General features: G+C 33.5%; 1 protein-coding gene across 3 annotated transcripts in view; it reads right to left on the reverse strand.

Annotated features, from left to right (window-relative positions):
• LOC128985827 (hemicentin-1) overlaps positions 1-20,184 on the reverse strand; it is a 165,548-nt gene that overhangs the window by 122,041 nt on the left and 23,323 nt on the right. The window lies entirely within an intron of this gene.

The raw sequence follows: 20,184 nt of genomic DNA on the forward strand, positions 1-20,184 counted from the left end.
GTTTTCAATACTTTCATTTAAACGTTTGTTGATTATTGGATTGATGGATTGTACTTTAAAATGAGTACAAATGTAGAGAACATTAGACACGTTATCACTATGGTAAACCGACCGAACATAACCGCCGCAGCGCGCTGTAAAATATGTGGCCTCTGTATAATACCAAAGAAAATAGAACCTAAAGGTTCTATTTTCTTTGATAATACCCAAGTACTCTAAGCTCGATCAAACTTAATGTAAAGGCTTTCATAAGGCTGAACGCAAAGTAAATTATTTCGCATGTTATTACTGTTACAAGCGTAACACTGAAACGTAATTTCCAACAACCAATCGAGTAATTGCTGTATAGGCCTACCTTTTTCGGGCTGGGCTAAAATTGTTTAAGGTACGAATAATATGTGTAATACCAGAAATACTATTTAAGTCTATTAAGTTCCATTTATTAATTTATTTGCCAACCCCTAGAAGTTAAATAGTAATATTTTGGATTTAACCAAACAGATAGTGCCATAATAAAGTAAGCTAAAATATACAATACGTATTTAAAACTACACTCGAGCTGAGGTAACTCAAAACTCATTTTATATTCAGTCAGCTGCTAAAGTACATTTCGGACACGCTAGTCAGCATTGCAGTTGGATAGGTTTATTACACGTTTAGAAGCTATTGTGAAGATATCAATAGCTCAAAATCCGAGGGGAACCTACATGAGGGGGCCGAATATCCCATTATGGCTCGTGCAACGATGCGTATATACTGCAAGGGATGAAAAGATAATTGAAAATAAGTTTTAAGCATTTAATGTGTAAATTTATACATAATCGTGAGTATAAATTTCCCAAAATCATTTCACATACTAAACGCATTTTAAAACCGTAACCCAACACAATTTGTTGTGTAATAGTAATCTAGAATACATTACTGAGATAATGTAAAACAAATAGGCGTATGGTTAAAAATTTGAAAAACCTAAAAAAATGTTGTAATTGCTGCTCGCTGCAACAAATTTCACTAAGACAAAGTCTACAGAAGCAGTGTCCGGAAGAGAATCACTTTGTCCAACAAACCGTTCGCTGTGAATAAACGGCGCACTTTGACAGGAAACGGTGCAGAATAAATCGGCAAAGGAGAAACTGAGGGACAGATGAGTTTGACGTTGGGAAAAATCGGCGCCACGATCTGTGAATGAAAAATGTAGGTGAAACGTTACATTCAATAGTGGTTAACAAATTGTTTTTTTATAGTGGAAAGATTAAAACATGCGTTAACTATGTTTTAAGATTGAAAACCAACTGGATTTTGCAAGAATGAAGGACTATTTGTTAACGATTTCCAAAGTTAAACCACTTTTGAATCGAACAGCGATTGACAAATCAGCGGGAATCGATCATAACAATCTGTCCGCAATAATGATTCCAATCTACTACAATGACTGGACGTTAGTCGCCATAATGGCCAAAACTCGGTAAATAAAGACCATTGTTGCCAAACGTGGCTCAATTAACAAATTAAAAACCTCACTTTCGTCGGGTTTGCCAACATCGTTGAATTGTGGGATTGCTGTTTCAATAACAATTAAGGACTACTTAGGTAATAGGGTTCGACTCAAAATTTTATTTGATTCCACATTATTTTTACCACGTAGTGAAAAACACGTATAAAAGCCAGCGAGCAAGGAATACCAAAAAATCATATATAATATACGAATAACAAAAAAATGGTATTCCTTGCTCGCTGATAAAAGCTCACGATGGGAAAAAAGATGTCAAAAATGTTATAATTAAATTTGAAAGGGATTTAAAAAAGAATGTTCGTTGACACACTTGACATGGTTGATCATCAACACAAAGGTGAAATATCCAAACCCCCCCGGCAACACTTTGACTCAATCTCCACTACAAATATGTTGGATGTTTTAAAATCACTTTCATCTAGTTATTGCGTAGGTAGATGTAAATTGCATCGAAACACATTTAATATGGTTGAATGTGATTTTACAAATGCTTTTAGAACGACAGCTGCTGCTTCAAATGGATCATGGATCATCTGCATAGCAATAGTAATACTTAATTTTGATTTGCACTAATTATATCAATCAACATCATCGTTCCCTTTGGCTACAGCATGAGTTGTTTAGAATTATCAGTAATTAGTTTTCACATCGTTAGGACGCTAGGTTTAGCCAGAAATTTTCTTACACAATACTTAAGCAAGTCCTTGAGGGTCGTGGTTCTATAACATAGATCCATTGGCATTTGGCGGAATTTGAACCCGAAATCTCGGGCTCCGAAGCCCTGCACTCCACCACCAGACCAGCTGGCTTCTATTTCACAGTAGTCCATTTATACATATGTGTAAATTCCTACTTTTTACAATTACTTTTACCAAATTTGTTGTTTGAGATTGACACTTTGTAAAGGAAAATAAAGGTAAAGACACTAATCTTCCGAAAATATTTAAAAATCCGTGTTTTCTTATCCCTAATAAAGCAAGAACAGTTAGTATTTACACCTACAAAATTGTAAAGAAAATATTTTAAGCACAAATGGTTTTGGTGGAGGTTGTTGCCTTCACATTTTGTTTTGAACTGCTCGCACTTCTATGATTTTAACCTTTGCGCCTTCTACAATGGATTTCTTGATCACTTGTAAATTATAGTAGCACACTGTATCAAAATAATTTTACTAGTTTTACATGCTACAAAATAACCAAAATTTAATTTGTATTTCTAAAAAAAATATAAATGTTAGATATAAAGGTAAGGAAAACACAAAGTTTCTTTCCAAATGTGACTTATTACTGTAATTACAGTGTAGTAATTATGGTAAACGGTGGCACACTTGGCTCGCCGTGGTCTTTTGATAAAAATATCCTTTGAGTTTTCGAATTTAATCACATTTTCAGCGGCCAATAAGCTCGACCCTTTGCAGTTTCACTTTAGTTTAATGGCTTCATTAAAATTTACTGGAATTATGAAACATTTTTGATATTTCGTTTTTCACTTTTGAAAAGGAAATGTTTCTCTCAAATTATTTTTGAATGAGTTTTTTGTAATGTTTGATTCAATCAAACTACTCAATTTGAAGTAGTTCTTTAGAACAGATCGTCAAAAAAGTTTGAGAGTATTTAGCTACAAGTAATAAAACAATTTTTGCGTTGTTACCAGTTTCAATAAAACAATTCAAATAATTTTTAATTCATCTTATTTGATTTGTAGAATGATAATAAAGATTTGTTAGCGCTCAAGATAGATTTTTCATTATGTTCTGAGGGCGTGTTTAATTTTAAAAGGTTACATTAAAAGATTATCCTTAATACTTCCTGAGCTTAGTCTGCAGATTAGATATTTTCCTAAGTAACAATGAAAAGTATGACAAGACTTAATACTTTAGTTGATGCTTTATAATTCAGGCTTAAATGTGTTATATAAGTTAATACAAGATTTATATCTCATTTTTAAAGAGCCGAGAGAAATGTATTAGGGCCAATGACGACACAAACTGATATGAGAACAAATAGCAAGAGTAATTTTAGGAATCATCCAAAACAAGAGGACCAATGCAAAACTCCCATTTTCCCAGTTAGGAATCGCGTTTGTCTCAACTGATTAAAAGCAAATAAAGAGAAGATTTTGATTATGTTGATTCCTTCCTCTAGGGACGTTGAAAAATAATGGGCTTTCATTTAACAAGGGTTGGGACCGGCGAGAATGATGGAATTTTTAATACTGTTTTAAACAAAGCTGGAAGAGGAGAAAAATTGTTGCTTCTAAAAAATTTTAACGTGTAATTTTTGCCAACCCAAGAGTGATAAAATGCATTAAAAAAAACTTAAGCTGTATCGAAACGTAGATTGACTTTCAATCTCAATACAACGTTTTTTAAAAGTTCTCATGAGTAAAAAGGTCGATTAGTAACGTCGTTTGTACTAATTATTACAAGAAAATTTGGAAAACATCGAATAACTGAAAAATAGGCGTGTTGCAAAAGTAGATTTGTTTTTTACACATATATAGGTAACCAAGTGTTATCTTCTACTAATTCTAATTTTGGAACGAACTTAATTCCCAGCAGTCGTTGGCGTCTTACAAAAAGTAAATCGATACCTAATCAACTTTGGAAAAGATGTTATGGAGGCTAAAAACTTAGTATTACAAGTTAAAGCTTATTAAAAGGTAATCTACAAAAGCATTGCTGGTGGTTCAGAACCAATAGCGTTAAAAAAGCTAGTCAAATAATAGATGTGGAATTACGCCACCATACATTTTGTAAGATTACAAAAACAGTGGTCAAAGTTCAGCTGGGCCCGGGGGCACCATGACCGTTAGAGGGGAAAGCGGGGCCAGCCGAGAGGGGGGGGGGAGCCCGGGGGCCTCGGTGGCCCACTCTTGGAAATACCTCTTTGGGAGGTAAACACCTCTAATGTACGGAAGACCGTCATTTGGGGACTTGGGTCTCTTTAAACGTTAAACATCGTCGGGGCCCAAGTTATAGCTATTAAACATCAGCGATCGGCTAAGCGGGGTCAATAGCATGTTTGGAGGAGGTAAGATCAGCTTTGGGGGGTAACTGTAAAAACGTTGCTTTGAAAATAGCGAAACTATCAACCATTATCTTTGTGAAATGAGGTTATTGGTTTACAATGAGGATTTGAAGTAGACACAAACAATCAAATTTTCCACACTTAGAAATGTACGTATTACCATTTATGTATTCTTTTATACTATCTTAAATATTTTCGTAAAGGCATTTTTTTTTATCTCCAAACAATTTGGAAAGGTTTCAGTATTCAAATTATTTCCAAAATTGTAACAAAAGTTAAGTTTACAATCAAACAAATTTTACATCGATATAGTTTCATCTTTTAGCCACCAACAGTATATAGTTATTATTTAAATCTTTTATTTACACAATGAATAACAAGCTTGGGAGCATTTAATTGCCAAAGGTAGCTTTATTATTGAGAGAACACCTGAGGATGAATATTTTAATTAACATGAGTAGAGATGCAATTTCGTAGTGACATGCTAGTTTATCTTATGCAAGCAGCTTAAATTACTGTTACATTTCACCGAAGGAATTCTGTGATCACTTCAGTAAGGTTAAAAATGCATAATTTAACATTCCCTCAATTCTTACACTATGTTAGCGCCCTTTAATAGGTAATTTGACAGAGTAAATAACCCTCGGCAAAACACAAACACAAAGCGTTCATTATAACACAATCGATAGAAAATGGCTACCTTTTCTATAATTCAAACTAATAATCCCTAATTGCCCTAATGCCCAGGAATAATGCTAATACAATCATTATAATGTAGAACTAATCATAAACGATGTCATTGTATTGTGTAATAGCGATTTGTGCAAAACCACTCGATAATTGCTTAATGTAGAATGTTCGGACATTTTTATTTGTTTTGTTAAAAATTAAATCACGTCCACAGTGGAATAGAAAATTGTGTTTATCAGTGTTACCTTTGTTTAAAATTAATAATTTCGTATTGGATTCTTGTCGATAGAAAACTGCCGAGTCAAGAAAGGTAGATTAAGGGAGGGGTGGATGAAAATCGACAATAGGAATGAGTTACAACCCCCCCCCCCCTTAGCCTTTCAACAATGGAGACAGCTGACGCTGAACATGTGACGTCATAATATGTCATTGTTCACAAATCCTAGTGTTACGCCATGGCCTGAGATTTACTGGACCTTTCATTTCGAAATTAATTTTGGTCTCTTTCTTTTGATATTGGTTCCTTAATTTTTGCTAATGTAGTAAAACGGTTATTAAATAGGCTGAAATAGAAAAATAGATGTTTAAAAACAAATATGAAATATATTTATTATTTGTGTTAGTAATAAGGTGGAATCACTTAATCTGTATTATAAAATGATTAATGTAGATAAATATAATTATTTGTAATATAAGACGGAATAGTATTATTGAAAATTATTTTAAGTACTTATGTGTTTAACTGATAATAAGTTTTCAAATGCAATCCAGACTTTTTTATTACGTATTTGAAACCCATGCGAGATAATAATTGGTTGAATTTACAAGACAGATTTTAAAAATGACACAGATTAATATGTTTATGTCAAGAGAGTCGACAAAGCATTGTTCAGTGATCAACAGGGGGGAATTATGCAGCCCAGAGAGAGGAAAATGGGAGTGTGACTTAAGTTTACAATGGAGGGGGTGGTGAGACTGAGGAGGGGGGGGGGGGGTTAGAGAGAGAGAGAGAGTGAGAGAGCAACACTTCCTCTAGTTATTGTTACCACCAACCTTCGCGTTCCTACATTTAATTACAAATTGCAACAGAATTCCACTCCAGACATTGGAAATGTGAATATCCTTGATCTGAAATCACCTTTGCTCTATTGAAGTATCCCCTTCCAATGATCTTGTTTCTCGCGGGACTTGGCAAGGAGATACAATGGTACATTTTAAATTTAATAGGGAGTTTTCCAGTTTGAACGTTTGATTTTTAATCGCAAAAGAAATTACCTTGGATATTTTCTGACGATTTAAAATTTTGAGGTGATGTGGAAGTTTCAACTGTTAAAATTGCATGGAAGGAAGACTTACACGAAGATTAAATCAATGGCTCGAAGGGCTCGTGTCCATACATCGAATTAAAACCTAAATCATTAGGTTCCGCAAGTTCTACACAATTAGTTTTAAGTGGTTACAGAAAGAAATTATATTACTTGTCTTTAATAAAAAAAAAAATAAAAAAACATGTTGGGTATTTGGGTAACACCTCTTACAGTTCTCAAGTTATCCCGCAATTCACCAAACATCCTTATATCATCTCCAACAAAAAGAAATCGTTCTTTCAACATATCCATTAAGCTTTCAGGAAACATAAACAACACTTTCAAGGAAACAACAAGAAAATACTCTCAGAGGGACACAAAAACCAACTTCAACGTAGAGCGAGAGGTCTACGAGAACAAGTTTAGTCGCTTGAGTTGAGTATTCAGATTCAGGTAATATATTAGTTACAAAACTCCGTGGTGGGGGACTACGCCTGCGTGGCTTCTAGGAGGTCAACCTTGAAAACCGATCGACTCAGCAGGCTCTGCCCCCTTGGTGGCGTCACTGGTTCCTGGGATTAGGATGGGAACTTCCCAAGGTGTATGATTACCAGGAAGTTCCAAAGGAGATAATTGTGAAATATTCATGGAAGTTTAAACGAGGGCAGATCCGGAATGACTAAGTCGTTGGATGACACAGATTTTGTACATGTAGAAATAGTGCGATACTTAAAACTTATAGATTATACTGTGTATGGAGGAATCTGTCTCCTGGCCCTCAGGGATTTGATAATAATTGTCCTGGTCAGCCTCAGGTAGACAATCAGGAGGACACATCATACATAATATAATGCGACAAATAGAAAACTGGTCATCTTGGACCAAATTAATCAACGATCAAAATCGTCTTTTAGTAGCCTACTACGGTACTATTTCGAAATACTCATTAGTTGATAGTCACCCTATAAGAAAATAATTAGAAAGTAATTTTAAGGCTGGTCTCTGTCCCTAAAGTGTTTAAATGTTTACTTTTTGTTATTTCAGCAACTTTAAAACAATATCACCTAAATATTCCAATTTATTACTACGATAGTGTACTGTTATTGTAGGCCTATAGTAACCGCAGTAATACACTCAAACGTAAGTTTACATACAATACGATAGAAACACTTTCCAGATTTGACAATAGGTTAAGAAGTTTACATACTGTATACCTATGCAAGTGTACCCATGCACATAGTGAGTACTTCTAGTAATAGTTTTTCTTTCTACCAAATTATAAACATGTGTTTGTAAACCTATATTATAATCAACCTACTAAATACAACCTCAACCAAAACGGCAATCCAATTTCATTTAACTTTTTTCGTTTCAACTCAAACTCTAAACTCTTCCAACGTAAGGAACATAATTTGAACGTTTAAAATCGACGCTTCATTTGCACCTTTCTAAGCGAGGAAATTGAAAACTGAGATAGGAATCGAGAAGCGAATCAACAAAAACAACTTGACGGAGCTGATTGCGCCGAAATTAACGGCGAAGTAGCAACGTTGTACCTGAGAATCCATTAGGCTCTTTAATGTTATGCTAACGAGGAGTGAATATAATTGGCAATTAATCGATAGCAACGCCTTACTAGGAGAGGGGATATGTAGCTAAGATGAAGATGATGCTTGCATTATCAGGTGCCATTAGTTAGTAATTGTATTACTAAGAACAAATGAGAGCTTCAAAAATAAAGATTTATCGGTAAAAACAAGCTGGAACTAATATAATAAATCTCCTGATGTAATGATTTTTTGAAGTATGAATAGATAATTGGTAAAAGTTCTAATGAATACTCTGTATGATTGTACTACGAGACAATCTGTTTCATGAGGCCTATCAGGTGTCCTTATCAAGTTAATCAATTCAAAAACCAAAATCTAATACTATAAAATCTATATGAAAACCTAAAATTCTATATTCTTAAAAGAAATACCTGGGGCGTAGAAAAACTTGGCATATGAAATTACAAAAGAATGAAAAGGAAAGTATTGGTTTAAATTCTTGCGTATTTCGATGTAAAACCCTCTTCAGGATGGACAAATCTGGATTTGACCAAGCAGGAAAAATATTCTTCATGTGGCATTGCCCCCCGTTCCTAGAAAACCTCCAAGTATTAAGAACCTAAAACAGTAGACATTCTAAGCCAATGTGCAATGTTCAATCTACTATTGAAAGTATAAATAAATTTTGACAAATAATTTTTGGGATTTATTAAAACACCCTTTTGTATCTACATATTTGCGTGGTATATTTCTAATCCCCCATACTGAGATGACCTCATCATAGCTATGGTGGAGTTAGCCTGAATGTGGTAACATGTAACCATTTCCCAATATGGTTACACCATACCGTAAATACTTTGAGTGTATGCACCATACAGCATAATACTCAATTGCAAGGTGCATTATGATTACACATGCCTCATCATGTCAGACTCTATGCAGTTTGACCATTATGGAACTGAGTTGTGAATGCATGGGCTTCACACACAAACCTTACTGTGTTGCATAGGCCAATGTAAATAGCTCATAAATAGTTAATACCACAAGTAATGTATTGATTAAAAGTCATTCATTGTTCGAAACGTTGCTAGTTAAGCTAACGTTAAAAAGAGTAGTGTTATCATGGCAAGAGCATGTCGTGGCCAGTAGAACAACACGGTTATTTAACCGTATAGTGTTCTAAATGATATATTGTTTCTAAGATAATTTATCAACAGTCTTGGCTTTATGATCGGTATATGATTACAAATTATAAAAAGTATACGCCTGCTTAGTTAGTTTTAGAAAATACTTTACATATGATAAATTGGAAGATATCAGTGTGTGTTTTAGATGAGCAAACGATTAACTTTACTTTCAAAGTTTATTTGAGATCTCTCTTCGGATATTTCGTATTTACTGTAATGTCAGGGGAGGTGATTTCATCATTTAATCTTGTATTGCTACACATCACTTCGTCAGACTATAAGTGTTAATTTGCTATGGAACGAGAGCTAAATAAAAGTAGCTAAATAGAGAACGTTCTCAAGGGATGTTTTTTATTGGACTTTTTGATTGTATGTATGATAACACAACAACTAAAATCTATCAAGGTTGCTTATTTTCTAAAAATATATTTATTCCTTTTTATCTATCCACTATTTTTTTTTAATAATACTAAACAAATAAGTTTCCTTCAAAAGAAATATTTTACTTTTTTCGTATAAGGTACATACGTGAAAAACAGTACAATACCTATCACAACATATTGGCAACACAAACTTACCTAAACGTGTATAAACAATCACTACTGTGTGTATAACAACTACAAACTAACTCTTACCAAAACACAGACGCTCGTTTGCTGCAAGGTCTTACCTGGAAACAGAAAAAATAATTACATCTTTGATGAGGTCGGGTTCACAAAGCAAAATGGGACGCAATGAACATTTATGACGTTTTCTGACGAAATGAGGGAATTTAGAAAAATACAAAGCATGTCTTAAAATGTAATTACATCCATGGCTTGGTATAGTCTACAGTTTGCCCCTGGGTACCGTACAATCTGCATCTCTGGCGGAATACAAGTTCATTATTGAGATGAAAACTCGTACAGACCCACCTTAACTTGGAGTAGTATCTTTTAGTATTTATTTTTTATATATTATTTAAACTGCCGTACTTTATGTACATTTTAATGGTGATTTGGGTATACTTTTCGATAAAAAAATGGTATTGGAAAAAAAATATTATATGTGCTTTATTTTAGCCAAACATTTCGAGGGAGTCTTTTAGTTAGGAATATATTTTATGTACATTTTGTTTTTGAAACTATTTTTTTACGAACAAACACCTTAGCAGGTTTATGTTTTGATATTTACATGAATGTTGACAATAATTATGAAGCCTTAAATTTCGAAATTGTTTTTAGTAGTAAAATTATCTATAACTCCAAAATGAAGTAAATTTTTAGTATTCGGGGAAAAGTGCTTGAGGTACAAAATAATTGCAAAATATATTAGTAGTTCTAAATTACACATTCTTTGCGTTTAGTATAATTAATTTCTCCCTATAAATAATTATTTTAAAAATTATATTTTAAAAGTACGATATGACCAAATTAATGAAACTTCTAAGGATTTAAAGTTCTAGTGAATGTCAGGGTTAAATAAATGTAGTACAAATCTATATTCGAGAACATTTTCTCCACTATTTTCACAATATTTCACTAAATAATCCGAAACTATACATTCAGAGATAAAATATTTTTTTGAAATAATACAAATCCACACTTCAACGTAACAAACTCGGTTTCACAGATGTAAATCTTATAACGAATGATCTTTTTATTCAAGGAAACCTCGCCAGTAAGAAGTCCGGGTGAAGAAGTGTGTATTAAAGATGCAAGACGTATGTTTACTGAAAAAATGTTGAATAATCCATGGAAAGGGCAGCAACAGTCTTGGGAATAAGCTTCCCTTCATTCGCCCGGCTAACCGGGTAAACCCGGGGGTTTAAATGTTTATAGCGTTGAGAACTACAGCACTACCAACCCTAGCTGTACCTACTTCCTGATACTGCAGTGAGTCTTAAATGTTTTATTTCAAGATTAAATTGAATATTGTTTGCATTTATTCATAATTACATGTACATTGTATCTTTCTTTTGATTACTTATGCGATCAATCCTTAGTCATACTATCTATAAAGTTAGAGTTTAAAATGTAGTTAATACTACTAAAACGTAATAACTAAATATATAAATCGTGATATTTAGTAGGCTTATTTTGACTGAGGATAGCAATCAAAATTCACAAATAGTAATGGCAAATATTATTGGCATAGGTCAATAACACTAATCAGCATTCATGTTATGTTATGATCAATGAAACGTTAACGTTGATCAGCACAAATACTACTTGTCGTTGCAAAACACGTTAGATACCTGATGTTGGTATGTTTGATCGAGTTGTTATCTGACTCAGCATCTTTGAAATCCCAAAGAGTCAGGTAGTTTAGAAAGTGTATTGTTATACAGAGTGTTCCGAAATGATCTACCAATAATCTAGAGCATTGTTTCTGGATAAGAAACGTATCTTTAAATTGTCCGGTAGTCCTTAGTTACTAACACAGCTGCCATTTTATGTATTCACTTATTAATTAATTGATTAACAAAAAAATTATGGAAATTTTCCAAATTCATAAAACAATATGGCGGACTTTTTTTATTTGGAAAATTTTCATCATTTTTGGTAGCTATTTCCAGTTGTCATAAAAGTTTTTGCAAAGTTTAAACTTAGTATGTTTAACCACTTTTCAGAAAAAATTAATGAGTAAAAAAAACTAAATGGTGGCTGTGTGAGTAACTAGGACTTTTTAAATATGATATTTAGTAATTTTTCTCACCCACGAACAATGCCCTAAAATATTGGTAGAGAGTTAGTACGACAAATAGTCAGGGACTCCCTATATAACATTACTATAGTATAAGTTTTACTATAGTATGCATATGAGCGTTTCAAAAATTGTGTAATGAAATTTTGAAAAATTTTAACTACACTCTCTTTTGATTATATTTTATTCTGCTAATTTTGAGACAGTTTGAAAAAATTCAGTTAAAACGTTCAGTTAACTACGTCTTAATTTTTTTTTTTAGCTGTACACATTGGTAGAGAGTTCCGAGACACCCTGTATAACATTACTGTAGCATTATTAGTTTTACCAAAGATTACATATGCTAACGGTTTTACTATAGCAAGCATATGGGCGTTTCATAAATTTAATGATGAAATTATGAAACATTTCAACCAAACTCTTTTATGATTGTATATTTTATGTTGCTAATTTTGAGACAGAGTTCAGAAAGTTTAGTCAGTGCACCTTTGCAACAAACACTACATCAAAAATAATCAATTCTTAATTTCGCAAAAAAGGTCTCGAATAACTTACATACAAATTTGTTTTTTGACTATAGACTAATGAGAAATGTGTAACACCAAGTTGTAGATAAATTTAAAAAAGAATAGCAAAAATCGGAAAACAAAATTTTAACAAAACTACCACTGGAACTGTTTATAGCCACAGAAGAAAACAAAACGTAAGTTGGAGAAGAGTAAAGATAACATTGAGACAAAACTGAGTGTTTTCGGTCCTCTATAGTGGCAAAGTAAGAGGGGGGGGGGGGGGAGGTTAAAGAGGACTTTTTGTTCCTGTGTGAAGCAGCTGCCATTCTTGTAATTTGGACTTCTGGTTCTTAATATGCAAAGCTGACTTCTTTATCTGAGTACGTCTTTGTGAGCATTCCGCTGTCTTTGAGTGGATTGACAAAATGCAAAATATTGATTTGCTAAAACATTATCTATTTGTTTTCAACGTTACATTACGTTTTGTTTTGCGACTGCATGGAAGTACATCATGTATTTTGACACAACATCAAAGTAAAACATTAAAACTATAAAATTAAGTGCCTTCACTTTTACAACAAATAGGGTCTACAATTATTTCTGGTGTATTTGTTTGTTAAAACATAAAGTATCGCCATTGATAGTGTTTGTTATTATTAAGTATCCGTAGATTAATCCAAAGAAAGAGACCACATGTACTATATATGGCTACTGTTTAATAAAAAATAATAATAAGTAAACATTGCCAGGTGCAATAAATGTCAAATATTTAGCACTAGTATAATGCACATTTTGTTTATTTAACTTACTGCTACATCATAATGTTGTCAAGAACAAATACTTTATTCTTTTTCTAAAACATTTTTTTTCATATTAGAAGTCAATCTTTTTCTGTAGAATATTCCTAAATCGTTCCAAACGATTTCTTGCTGTGACAACCAAACAAGAGCAACTTTAAGTGTTTTCTAATATAAAGAAAACACAATTGAAAAGCACGTCAAGTTTAGCTGACAGCTGTCACTGACTGAATGAGAACACATAATCGATGAATTCCTCTGCAATAAACGTTGGTTGGATATGTTTTGGTAATAGATTCTGGCCCGGACTCAATAGAATGATAATGGAATCCTATTTACCTTCTTGGAACACTGACTTTGACAAAAAGATTCTTCGCAGTTGTTCTCAATGTATTTTTAAAGTTTTGCCTTGAAATGTTAGATCTGTATAATTTTTCACAAGTGAATTCTAAGAAATTAGAGTAAATGTCTGTTTAAAAATATTCGATAACTTGTGTTCGGAGTTTATATATTCTAAAAAAAACATTTTTATGTGATTAAATAAAGTATTTATAAACTATTACCATCGTTAACATACAGTGATATTTAGTTCAACTTGATTTTTAAATCAAAGTTGATTACATTCCCTAAATGTTATGAATCAAATTAAATTTTAACATATTGTTAACAATAAATTACATAATTAAATATAAAGAATATATCTTAATTATTTCACAAAATAATGAGTTTAGTCGGTACAACAGAAAAAAAAAACAGATGAAGAAATAAGTAGGGTACACTTTTGAACTTTTTATAACAAATCAATAAAAAATAAACTCGATGAACGTCACGAATATGTTTAGATAATTTTCAATTAAACATAAACCGGTTGTGTCAGGACACAAATTTTCTCAGAAGTTGATTTAATTCCACTTGCTTGTTGGCTAAGCAAAGTGATAGCTGTCAGAGTTAGGTGAATGAAATATAACATAATACGTATCCATTGAAACTTGTCGCTTTAATACATACGCTGAAGTGCCGAGAAGTAGCTTTACGTTGTAGGAAAATAAACGCCTACGTTTTCAATTTAGGAGGTTTCGATTTTCACATGAGATCGTGGCAGGCCTACTTGGTCTGCAATAAACTTTTAATGACTTATGCGGCAGTTTGCACGCTAAACTCTTCCAGAATAACCACGTTTATAATTTGGTTGGTAGGCCTATGCTTCAGTTCACAATGCGAATTTCATTCAACAATGAGTTAAATTTAACATATTTTATACACCGGTTCAGAAACCTTTATCACAGAAATTTCTGAATAGTTTTTATTTTAAGATTAAACTTATCCAAAATATATTTTTGGAAATATTTTAAAATAGTTCCATATCACAGATGACACACAATAAACGCTTTAAAATCATTCCAGAATAAACAACTTATTAGCTAAATTTTGTATCTATACCTCAAATACTCCTAAGTATATTTCCATGGTAAAAATAGGCAACCTTCTTTCACGTACTTAGGCTTAACCGATATTCAAACATATTTGTAAATTAAAACGCAGCACCCCAAATTGCAACATAAAACCCACCCGAGAATTTTCATGACGGTTCGAACAGATTACAATGATTGGAAATCATAATTGAACTATTCGCTTCGACGAATGGACGGCATAAACCTAATCGGCGAATATAAGGGGTGGGAAGGGACTTAAATCAGGAATTAGATGAGGATCAATCCAGTCAAACTCGCTGTCAGTTTGTTGAACCATGAACTATGGGATAGTATGGGATACATGTTGATGAGCTTAGCACCAATGTGCTTGTCAATACTATGTGTATAGATAAGGAATTAGTAATTGGGTTGGGGAAATATTTTACAATATAATTATTAAGATGCGTAATACAGCAGAAAATTGTATTGTGTAAATTCTTTTGGTAAATTTCTGAGATTAAAATTTATTGTAAACGCCAGTGGAATTTTAAACTAGGAAATGACAGTTTAAAGTAACCAACCATATTAATATTTTTGAATGTCGGGAATTAGACCCTTCTTGCACCGAAGGTCGAGACACCGACCAAGCATCAATATCTTTGGTTATCAGTGTCACGCCCAAAAACATTCATAGGCGAGTTAACCGGTTAAAATTTTAAAAAATAAGACTTCTGCCAAATTCTTATTCTATTTAACGGCTACGTTGTTACAGGCACGTTTTGAAACTCGCCAACTTATTATAATATGTCTGGTATGTGTCCTAATCTAGTCTTAATTTTATGATAGCTACAAAGGGAGTTTTTACTGTTTTCAATTTCACTATTTGTGAGAGATTATTGGACTGTTAAAACACAAATCAGCTGGTTTTAACTAGGGATGAAACTACACGTAAAATTTACAATTAGTCTGAATAATAAATCAAAAGCCCTAAATATTAGGGTCAAATATTAGGGTATTGAAAACACATATAATTATATTGTTGACTCATATCCAACCAGCGTAAAGAAATTTAAGGTTATAAGAGAAACATGAAGGTAATCAACGTACGATTGACATTTTACCTGATTACTGGTCAATCAAATGCTGAACGTCCGAATATAACAACATTAATGTAATGACATCTAGTAACCCGGGTTAACAGTGTTCGATACTTCATAACATTTATATGCTGAGAATTTGTTTCAGTTAGAAGATCTTGCAACATTTTACATTTAGATTGAAGATGGTTATGTAATAGGTACATTTAACCTTTCAATTCAATTATTTAGAACCTATCAGAAAATCTAAACAAACCTTAGTTTCAAAGACACGCGAATCGGATTAAGGTTTAAAATACTCAACAAACGTTTTTGCCGTGCAAAGGAAACGATATTTAAATTCGTAGAATCCTTTGACAAAGACGAACAACGCTGCGATTTCAACTTGCAGGCATTTATTTGTAAACGTACCTGAGTAAATTTCGATTCCGTTTCTTTGTCTCTAGATGGATGCGTTTGTGAAGGTAAAACAAAGTTTTCATTTGAAATTTGTAATGGTTGTTTATCAAATGGAGTGATAGAAGTTATATTGTTCCATTTTTGTAAAACATTGTTTATTCACTGGTTTACATTTTCAAACAATATTATTTTTTACCGTGACTGTGTAAACACAAATGACAGAAATTATGTCAGCTTTACTTACACTGAAATATTTCACTGTTTTCGTAATAATATGTTTGCCCGTCAATTTGAATGAGGTTTGTACAAAAAACACTACAAGCAATCGAGTCCAATACGTAAAAGACTACACTAAAAAAATCACTAAAATTACAAATCTAAGTTCAAACGAGGTTGACAATGTTTCGGAAAGTTCATTTCAACAGGGAATATCAATACACGAATCTTACGCTGTTTCCTACATTTTCTGCCAACTTGAATATTTTCCAAGTTTAATATTGATGAAGTCCCGGCATCCTCGCTATATACCACGGTTGTCCTTTATATTGATGGACTGGGAGCAGAATATACGTTGGTCGGAGGGAAACAGAGTACACTGAGATAATATCATTCTCTTGGGAAATTGTGTATCCTGAAAACTTGGTTAATATTACTACTAATACAGGAACATTATTTGTAATGGCAATACCTGTATGAGATGATTTAAATGTGCACATATTGATGAAATCAGGTAGCTTGTGCAACTCAAGTACAATCATAATGTATTGAAAAAGAGTGAAAATGCCCTTCTTATATTACAACCATTTTGTGGAGTTCAGATATGTTTCATTGAATGCAATTAAATCGTGTACATCGAAGCGCAGTTGTAACATACAAGGTCATCGAGATAAGTTAAGCTAAGTACCGTCAAGGGGGAAAATAAACTCGTAGTTGGTTACGTATGATATTGTGATCAAATTTGGCAAATTTAGTTACACTAAACCATTTACATAAAAATTACACTTTCTCCTTCTCTGTAGCAGCTAGCTTATTCACAATGTTTGCATATTGACATAGCTTTAAGATATGTCTTTCAATCGAAGTGAACCACTAAAATACAGCCTCCGCAATAAAAGTCTGTAGTCTCTAAAACATCCAGACACTACAACCCTCTAAATAAAATTTAACAATTCACAACATTTATTACTCCCGGAGTACATCAGGCCAGACTATAAACTTTACGCATAAAACTCCCAATCAAGAATCAAAGTTATCGCCGCTGAATCAAAAGTAACAATAAACTACGCTACCAAAACGCGTCGAATAAACAAGAGGGTTTAGAGGCGATAAAACACCTGGACAGAGGTCTTCCATTAAAATCGGGTCGGATAGAAATTAGAGGCCGGCCGTTCGGAGGGTGTAGTCGTTAGAGAGAACCTCACCTTTGTCCGGCACCCTACCCTTATAGGCAACAGATGAGAAAGAAAATGACAGGATTTTATTGTCGGCTCGACCCCAGAAAAGATCCTTTCAAAAGGTTTCTGCCCCACCGACTTGTCAGATAAGACCAGTGTTGAGAGGACGGTAAAAAACCGCATTCTATCGAACTCTGGTCCACCTGGCTTATTGATTCTGTCAGGTAAGGATTTGCCTCAGTCGCTGAAATATTCTCTGAGACCGCTTGGGAAATCTGCGGATTTGAGTCTGTTGGGAATCGATCATGGAGTTGCCTTTAGTATCAAATGTGCGGTTTTTTGTGTGGTTGAATGAAAAGTTTCGTTTGGCTTTACACGAGTGAGGAGTCATGTCCAATTTAATTGAAACTGCTAAGAAAGCCAATCAACAACAAATTATGTAGAAATATTCTAATGTTGAGAACCATGCCATTCATTACATAATGAACTACACAAAAAGACAATACTATAAGACAATATATGTGGTGTATATGTCAGCGTAAGTCACAGCTATTGGGTTCAGTCAATATTACTTCCACCATTCTACACCAGGTCCTGATAATTTGTCCGAACGCATGGCAATTTCTTTCAATTGATACCCTAAGAGGAGAAATACTATCACACAATTTTTTAGTTATAATAAAACAAAGCAATTGTATAAACCACTCAGCGGACAAAAAGAAGAAAAATGACGTCAAAATTTGAAAATAAACAGACTTGGGTTAAGGTTCGTGCTCGAATCTTCCACAAGCAAAACACGAAAAACACGCAAGAACGTGGAAACGGCCGCAACCTTAACACGCGAAACTGAATAATTCTTGGCGGAATAATACTTGACGCGGGCACAATGAGTGCTTTTCCCTGGAGTTCTTTATAATTGTGTTGGAAAAGTTTTCTGTCACGATACAGAAATGTCGGTCTTTCATTTGATAATGCCTGCATTTACCTTTATAAGGTTATAAGTTGTGCGGTGTTGTTGAGTTACTGAAATTATGTGTTTGGCCATAATAAACATTTGAGGATCTCAGTTTTATAAAGTAAAGATGAAGTAAAATTATAAAATATTACATAAATAGAGATATTCAAAGTGTACTGAAATATCGCCGATGATTGTAACAGCTTTGGTCTACTTCTAATAAAAAAACATATTTAAGATTCAATTTTGAGGTTATATTGAACCAATGTCTAGGAAACTTAAATAAGCGATGTTAAAACTCCGCGTTTTAAAAATTTTAAACATTGCAGCAGCTAGAACTTAGCAAAAGGTACACTACAATGTTTTCTGTAATTTACTTAAGCCATTTAAACTCTTCTAGCAATTTAATCTCACAATACCCGTAATTTATCAAAATACAGACCACGTTAACAACCAGGCCACACCCCATCCAACAATAGTTGACACAATTGCATTCAAAGAGTGTTGCCCTCAAAATAACTTTTTTCTCAAGATCCCAATCTCCAGTATAATTGATATAATTATCGACGCTCCCAGTATTGTGGCGTGGGAAGAACCGGAAGTGGCGGGATTGCAGGTGTCTGAAACCGGAAGTGAAGGTAAGGTGGGTGGAAGGGGGATTGTCCCCTCATTAGGCCATCCCAGTCATGTTCGTAACGAGCCTATTGGATGTAGAATCTAACAAGACATTGTAATGCTAACAGTGGTAGCTACCCGCTACACAGCTGACTGGGCGCTGCTTTTGGCGGCAACTTGATATATTTGTCGGGTAGGAGGATGTACATGGTTGGATTCAACTAAAACGAAATTGAAACTAAAGTAACTAAAACAAAAGTTAATGTTTAAGAGTCTTTTAACCACTACAAAGCTTTTTCCCTTTAATCACATGCAATAACCATTGTAGGTTTCTAGGTATGAATAATTTCAAAACAATATTTGATGTCACATTTTTGTAATAAACACGAAAGATACAATATCATTCACTCGAACTAAGACAACTGACAAAAACCCAGGTGATTTACTGAAGATTGTGTCTACAAGTTTTTTCTTAGGGTTAGCTTCACAACTCTCCGGTATCTTATCTTTATCTTGTCTTCGGCTTGTTTTAGTTTCGACTACTCATAGACCTACTGTGAACGCAGATTACCCTAGTTTAACACACATTATCTTACAATCTTTGCTTTCACAACAGACTCGTGGTCTGTTGGAAATGTTACGTTGTACGTCGTTCATTTGGCTGGAATTTTCTTTATATGACTAACATGAAAAATGCGATAGCCTAATTCTCGAGAAAAAGGTACTTACTATTGCTAAGACTTTTGCCTGACGTAAAATAAAAAGATAAATTGTAATTATTTATTACGATAACGATAACTAAAATACGATTGATTGATTCAATGTAAATAAATCTTAATGGGACATAACAAATGTAGCCTATTGTAAATTAAGAATTGTACGAAATACTGTTTCGGACCTTAGAATAAAAGTCACTCAACGTACTACAATAATCGATACAAAAGTTTAAACACCGAAAAAAACATACTTCTCTAAAAATACGCTTAAGGACAACGAGTTATCTATATTCCTGATCCATATACTAGACAAATGAGCCCGGAATTGT

Source organism: Macrosteles quadrilineatus, unplaced genomic scaffold (assembly GCF_028750875.1).
Source record: "Macrosteles quadrilineatus isolate MER2022 unplaced genomic scaffold, UCM_ALF_1.0 Scaffold_2__2_contigs__length_208266976, whole genome shotgun sequence".
In the NCBI taxonomy this organism is placed as follows: Eukaryota; Metazoa; Arthropoda; class Insecta; order Hemiptera; family Cicadellidae; genus Macrosteles; species Macrosteles quadrilineatus.